Raw genomic sequence first — 7500 nt, 5'->3', positions numbered from 1 at the left:
GCCTCTCCCTTCCTCCCCCTCCAACACACACACACACCCTGCACAAGCAATCTACCCTTATTGTTAACATCTTAGCAAGAAGAACTTGGGAGGTAAAGGAGAGGAGAAAACTAAGAGTAATAGGTTGTTGTACTTCTCAGTAATTGTTAGTGTACCAAAAAGGTGGTATGATCTAAAGTTGTGTGACAAGATGAAAGTCTTGGAAAATAGTAATTCAGCCTTTTAATAAAATGAATTGCATCTGGTAGTATAGACAGAGCCATTTGTTAGCAAGAAATGGCGATCTGAAGTAATTTTTTTTTTAGTTTTTAGGCAGTGGCTCTGACTTTGATCAGAATGGTCAGAAACACACATTGCAAATGCAAAAGGGGAGCAGAAATGCTTCACTGCAAGCAGAGCTCAAGGAGGCAGTTAACCTGAAAATTTGATCGACGGCCTAAATTGAAAAGAAGGCTGTGAAGGGAGTTTATTATATTAGTTTTTTAAGTTCGAAACGTTTTTGGAATATTTTTGAAAAGCCCGCTTAAATTTTAATTTTAATCAATGGCAGTCATTAAAATTGGCCTTAGTTACCATTGTTTATGGTTTAATGATTTTGGTTGCTATGGGGTTTTTCGGCGCGGTTTTCCGAAAAATTTTCCAAATCTGCTCTTCCGTGATCCACAAAGTCCCATGATTCTTCTTCCTTTCTCCCCTCTTCCAACCCAGTAGTCATTGTGCGTTATGCGGGACTATTTTTCTCTTTAGTATCGAAATTGCGTGGCTGTTTACATATCGTTGGGGTTGTATTTTTCAAGTTGTTCATGGATGGAGGCAGAGAAACCATTAGAAAAAGAAAAGGGAAGTTTAGGTCTTGTTGAAAGAAAAAAAGGAAAGGTTTTCATGGAAAAAAAAACGGGAATGATTTTCCGTACAGGTCCCTAGTATGCAGAATAAATTAATTATTCATTCGCGCTATTGTTTTGTAGAACAATACGTGTACCCAAGAGAATCGAATATGTATACATGTATAAGTACAAGGAAAGGTTACTTTCACGATAAAAAGAGCAGGTAGCCATTAAATTTTTTATGACAGTACTTTTATTTGGTCTGTTTGTTATGTTTGAGAATATGAACTCTATACATTACAATGATTGCTTGAAACTTCACTTTTTTCGCTTGTTCTAAAATTGGAAAATGGGTAAAATTGTAGGAAGAGTGCCGAAATTGCAGGAAAAAATGTTCGATTTTCCGTATTTTAGTCAGAAGTTCGACCGCTCTTTTTAAAGTCCATAGAGACTTAGAAAAAAAAAAACCTCTAGAAGAAAGAACAAAGCGCCACAGTCCCAAAGGACGTCTATTGTTATCGCTATTGTTTTCTTGAATCCAAGGAGCGTATGCATAATGAAGTAGGGACCTGGGGCCCGTTTCTCGAAAGTCCGGAAAACTTTTCGGGCCCGAAAAGCCATTTGTGAAACTGTCAACCGCTTGTTCTGGAAAGCCGATCTTTTAACATGATTTTAAGAAAAAGAAAAATAACTGTGAAGTTTGACGACTTAAATCCTCTCCGTTCTTGAGATAAAAAGGGAATTGTGACACCCGAAAACAGCCCGTAAAGTTTCGGGACTTTCGAGAAACGGGCCCCTGTGCGGAAATCTTGCCAAAAATGGGAATGAGAATGGGATGGCAGACATTACACCGGAGTGGAAACACGCGTGGAGCCACTACCGAGCGCATCCAAGGCTCAAAATGAGTACGACGATTTTCTAGACCGTACTGCACGAAAGAGTATGTCAAAAGCTAAACTTTTAACCGTTCTTGTGAGAATTTTGATCACGAAGAAAAAGTCATCACTTGTTCTCAAAGTAATTCTTCAGCGAAGCATGTACATGGTGAGAAAGCACATGGCTTCAAGCTACCAGATGCTGAGCTACTATCCCAATGTATTAGCAAATCAGCTAATTGTAGCTCATGCCGAAATCCAAAATCAAAACTCCAGCTTTTTCAAAACAGCTCCAGCAGAGACGGCCTTGCTTAATTACTTTCTTTGAAATGTTCACTTTGTCATACTATTACTGCTCTGCAAACAAGTAGGAGGCTGGGTGGCAAGGGTGGTGACCCTATGAAGTGAACAGGAGGTCTATCTTGTCTTCTAACCAGTGGGGTCGTGCTGGCCTGGCAAAGTTCAGGGCTGGTATGGACCTTTCACCCCCAGTTACCAAGAAGGCATACAACCAAAATATGAAACAAATAGAAAGGATAGCCATCAGTAATGCTGAGAAACTGATGTGCGAAGCAACAGAAAGGCTTAGCCAGTTAGCCTCCAATGAGGGTGAAGAAAGCATGGTTGACGGCCATTCAATTGCTAAAGTCGCTGTTTCCGAAGATGGAATTTGGCAGAAAAAGGGGACAAAGCTCTAAGATTGGTGTGGTATTTGCCATGTCGGTAAAGATGTTTACAGGGGCAAACCCTGAACCGGAATGAAAGCGTCAATGGGCAGGTGTGGTCAAGATTCCCCAAGAGCCGATACCGCAGAAAGCGGCGTGTGGTGATAGCAGTTTGTGAAACTGTATGGGTATTCAACACAGGAGCTTGTAGCAAGGCAGTTCTGATGAAGTCTTGTGGAATTTCTCCTGGAAGGAATATGCTGAAAGCCTTGAGAAGGGAGGAGAAGGACAGAATTGCCTCTGCAGCTCACAAGATCAGCTCCAAGTATCGAAAGCGGAGGCAGATAATAAGGTCAAACAGGAAATCAATGGCTGACAAGCCGGCTTTTCAGGCTGGAGCATTTGGCACAAGTTCCAGACCAGAGGCAGATAAGAAGAAACAAAAGAAAAAGACTCACAGAAAATAGTCACCAACAGCCACTTTGCCCACGGAGACTGCCACAAATGAAATTAATGTTGTGTTTGTGGTCCCAGATGTTGAGTTTGTTGCTACAGAGAGAACTGAGCAAAAGTGACACATTGAAATCAGTCTGGTAACAACTTTGGTGGAGAAAACATTCACACATCAAATATGGACATATTGGACTACTTGTATCTATTTAGATTATACTTGTTGTCTTCTTTATAAGCATGTAGTGTTACAAAACTGTGTGTACAACTTTATCTTGCATTTTCCCAGATTTACAGTTATTTGCTCTCTTAGTACTGAAACAGGCACATTTGGCTTGCTTGTGAACTATTTTAGCTGAAATTTTCTGTGCTTGTTTCTGAACAGATGTTCTATGCAGTGAAATAAGGATTTCTCAATTAGTCGCAAACTGTCACTGTTGCCACGGAAACATTGATACCACGCCTTTTGTGCTGCGAATGTCAAAGAAACAAAAAATCAGTAATTTATTGCAGAGAACATTACATTATGAATATGTACAGCAATTTTTAAGTCAATTTACTTAAAACTCTTCAAGAAATCAATGCTTTAAAATAAGAGCCCATGATTTGTTTACAAGGGTTGATAGTTGGTTGCCACAACATCAAAAGTACCTAAATTAATACTGCTGTTGACATTGCATGCATCTGCCAAGTTTCATTATGTTTGGCCAATTTGAAAATAAATCATCAATTTTTATCTGCTTACACTGATTTAGGGTTAACTGCCAGCTCCTCAATTTCACCCTTGAGCTACTTGTATTTTCTAAACTAAATCTGCACTTGACCTCAAAACATATCTGCAAAAAATAATGCCTTTTCTAGGAAACATGAATTTTTCATAAATTGGCGCTTTATATTCTAAAGTTTTGCTATAAATTAAAGGTTTAACTGAAACAATCAACGAGTGGTTTGCTTGAATGGCATAATTCTCATAAATGGAAACGTACAGGCTGAGCAGAAATGAAAGTTTAAGTTAGAAAATAGAAAAACAAGTCATACGCACTTTGAGGTAGTGTAGTTAATGAAGTGACCAAGATAATGGTTTAAACTAAAAGGTAAAAGATAAAGGTTTAACTAAAAGTGGCAAAAGAAAAAAAAGGAAGATGTATGGACAGTTTCTGAGGGAGGTGGAAGACGCGAATGTCACCAAGTTGGAACTTGGAACTGGTTAAAGAAGACGGAGCTAAAACCCAGCACAGAAGCGCTCATCTTTGTAGCTTATGAACAAGGTTTGAGGACTAATTATGTGAAGTTCCATACATGTGGACAAGAGAGTAAGATCTCCATTGTGTTGAGTATGCCACGAGAGAGGTTAAAGTATTACCCATGTGATCAGTGACTCCTTCACAAATAGATTCCATGTTGCCGTGCGTCTGTTCAGTAATAGATCACAGATGACGTCAAAATTTGGTGAGAACAAAAAAGTGGCACACGAGGCGATAGCTGACTCACCAATGTGATCGCCTTCAGAGAGTTTTGAATGCTGCTGCTAGAGTCACGTGTCTTGTTCCTCGATATTCTCATATCACACCAGTCCTCGCGCTGCTTCACTGGCTTCCCATCAGACGCGGAATTGACATGGTTTGGCGCCGAACTCTATTTGTGAACCGTTAAGTGAAAAAGCGTGTAGCAGATATTCTCTTAGATATGCAGATGACAAGCATTCGTTGGCCATACCCAAGACAAAGTCTAAGACGCTAGGTGACAGGGCATTCTACCATGCTGCCCCAACCGTATGGAACTCTCTACCCCTCGAAATTAGACTGAGCCCAAGTATTCAAGTATTTAAAAATAGGCTAAAGACATTTCTTTTTAAAAAAGCTTTTCATTGACTTTATTGACATTATGAACTATTTTTTATTTTTGCATTATAATGAACTGTATTTTAATTTAATATTATTTTTAATTTGCATTGTAAAGCGCTCTTGAATAGTTAATAGTTCTGAGAGCTATATAAGTATCATATATTACTTAACAATTATTCCTCGAGCCCGAATGGGCTCTGAGTCAATAGCCCATGAGACCGAAGGCCGAATGGGCTATTGACTCAGAGGCCATGAGGGCGAGAGGAATAATTGTTTTAGTAAAATCCAACTAGTTGGTCAAAAAAATATCGAGACAAAACATCTTTCGCTAGTTGAAGCTAGACTTTTAATTGTTGTTTTGGTTTTCAAAGCCGGCGCTTTTCGCTACTAGTGGGCTATAACAAATAGCCTACCAGTAGCTCAACCAATCAGAACGCAGCATTGATAATAGACCACTAGTTGGATTTTACTAATATATATTATTATTATTATTATTATGTCAGTTGAGCAGCGCGCATGTTAAGAGCCCACAGACGGATTTTTCGCGCGTTGCTAAGGAAGTGAAAAGTCACTTCCGGTAACTGACGACATCATATCATGAGCTGACAAGAAAACCCACTCACAAGCAAAAGTCACCGCACAAACTGTTGTTTCCAGCGAAGGTTTTTCCTCGCCCTTCCCAGCGCTCGTTCTCAGATCAACTGCGCATGCGTAAACGAACTGACTTCCGGTTTGAGACTTAGCTAAATTTCCGGCGGTTTTAAATTCAATTATTTTTTTTTTTACATGGCACGTTTCACCCCAAATACAGAATATAGCTAAGCATTGATTTTTTAAAATCATCTTTTTTGAAAAAGTTATGGGTATTTCAGTATCGTTTATGTCTTTAAAAAGAACATTTTTCAAAATAAAAAGAAAGCCATGCTTGGCTGGATGCAAAATGAATACAAGTTATCAAACCATCGATTAAATACCAAAATTGCGTAGCACGGAGACAAATTTAGAGTTTTCTTTTATTGGTCACGTGACCATGGGCGTGGTATGATGACGTCATATTTAGGGTCATTGACTTACAAAAGTTGGAAACTGACCAAAATAATGCCAAACTCTCTCAAATTACTTAACCATTACATCCTTAGCAACGCAACCCAAAAAATACGTCGGTGGGACCTTTAGGTAATGAGGCAATCGGGCCGGAGAAACAGTCTTGGGGAAAATTGCGTGTCAAAGCACGATTCGAAAGACGAAAGAGAGGAATGATCTTCGCACTTGTCTGGACAATTTAAGCAATAATTGTCCCTTATAGACATCTGAAAATTTTTTTTGTCTTTAGCCTAGGTTTAAAATACTTGAATACTTGGGCTCAGTCTAATTTCGAGGTAGTTTCAACGGTGAAATAAGCTCTCTTATAACCAGAGTTCCATACGGTTGGGGAAGCATGGTAGAATGCCCTGTCGAGGAAAAGGGGGCAGAATAAAAAAACGGGGTTGACGCAAGTATTAGCTCAAGCGCAAGCATTTTGTCTTGGGTATGGCCAACAAATGCTTGTCATCCAATGATCAAAGTCTACAGGAAAGAAATCTAGAAATAATTCAATTGTTAGATCAAAATTAATCACTGCTATTTTATTTTAGGTTAATCGGGAGGGCATCTTTACAAAAACCTCGCACACTTGGAAATACGCGACTGTGACGATACCTTCGAAAGGTCCAGCGTATTTCTCGGCCGATATTCCGAACGATTTCCTGTACATTTTGTGCTGTGATTGAGACTTTCTCCTCGAGCAAAACCTTGCCAAACGAAGCTGGCGATTATGGCGATCAAGTTGTTTCCGTGTAAGAAGACACGAAACGACTTCACGGCCTGCTGACCTCTGATTGGGCAGAAAAACACAAAGAATTTCTGGCACCAATCAGAATTGAGAACAACCCTTGCTGTTTGGGACTGGTCTGGTAAGAACTTGTCCCCAGGGGCTCCTCTCGCCCTACTATGCTTTCTTTGTCGCCATTTTCTTTTGCCCGTTTAGACTCCCCCTTGCCTCCGCGATCTGCCCCTGGGTCTCCGAGGATGGGGCGACTATTGATGATCTTGTGCTCGGAGGTGCGTGAAAACACATTTTTCCCATTTGTGTTCTTATCGGCCGCTGTTGTCAATTTCGGATTTCGGCCCGCGAGTAGAGCACTTTGCTTTTCGTTTTATAACCAATGAGTCGTGAACAATTTAATTTAATTTTTAAAGAAAATATGTTGTCTGCAAAGTACAAAATTAAACGATCAATTTGACTTGTAATTCATGGTTGCATCTTGCAAAAAAGATTCTACAAGTGAAGCAACTTTCATGTGCGAGAATTTGACTGGCCCGTTACATGCTCCACGCTGAAAAGTCTGAAAACGCTTTAATTGGCGATTTTTTACATGGCACTGATTTTATTAAACTTAATTATTGTATATTCCTGTTAAAATTACGGCCGTTCAAAAATTATCGAAGTACTTTCCACATTATTGCAAAACACGTTGACATCTACATTGTTGTTGGAGATACAAAGTGTGCAATTTCTACTATTGTATTATTAACTAGATAAGTTGAGTTGCAGTACTTTCGAATAGAAAAAATTAGAACTACTGTTGGGTGTTTTGGAACTCTGATACAAATCTGTAAACTATGTATTATATTGACTGTTTCGTTGGCACTTAGCGATAGCTACTACTAGTAATATTATCTAAGCATATACTGGAATGTGTAATTTAAATACAGACGATAAAATTCGAGCCATAACTTGACTCACCTCTGGTGTATTCTTGTGCTTTTTGGAGCATATTTTACCGTTTCGGGAAGTCCG

At 39.3% G+C, this 7500-nt stretch overlaps 1 protein-coding gene and 2 pseudogenes across 1 annotated transcript in view; all 3 read left to right on the top strand.

Moving 5' to 3' along the window:
* LOC138003861 (copper chaperone for superoxide dismutase-like) overlaps window positions 1-577 on the top strand; it is a 15954-nt gene extending 15377 nt beyond the window's left edge. Inside the window, exon 9 of the mRNA XM_068850137.1 lies at window positions 1-577. This exon is cut by the window's left edge and continues 225 nt beyond it. The gene's annotated coding sequence lies outside the window, so the exon portion shown is untranslated.
* A 134-nt stretch (window positions 578-711) lies between these two features.
* Window positions 712-2434, top strand: LOC138004391 (uncharacterized; annotated as a pseudogene).
* A 1-nt stretch (window position 2435) lies between these two features.
* LOC138003862 (uncharacterized) lies at window positions 2436-2942 on the top strand (annotated as a pseudogene).
* The last annotated feature ends 4558 nt before the right edge of the window (window positions 2943-7500 follow it).

This window comes from Montipora foliosa, chromosome 5 (genome assembly GCF_036669935.1).
Source record: "Montipora foliosa isolate CH-2021 chromosome 5, ASM3666993v2, whole genome shotgun sequence".
Taxonomy (NCBI): domain Eukaryota; kingdom Metazoa; phylum Cnidaria; class Anthozoa; order Scleractinia; family Acroporidae; genus Montipora; species Montipora foliosa.
Note: the sequence above shows the minus strand (reverse complement) of the source record. Positions and strands in the feature narration are given on the sequence as shown.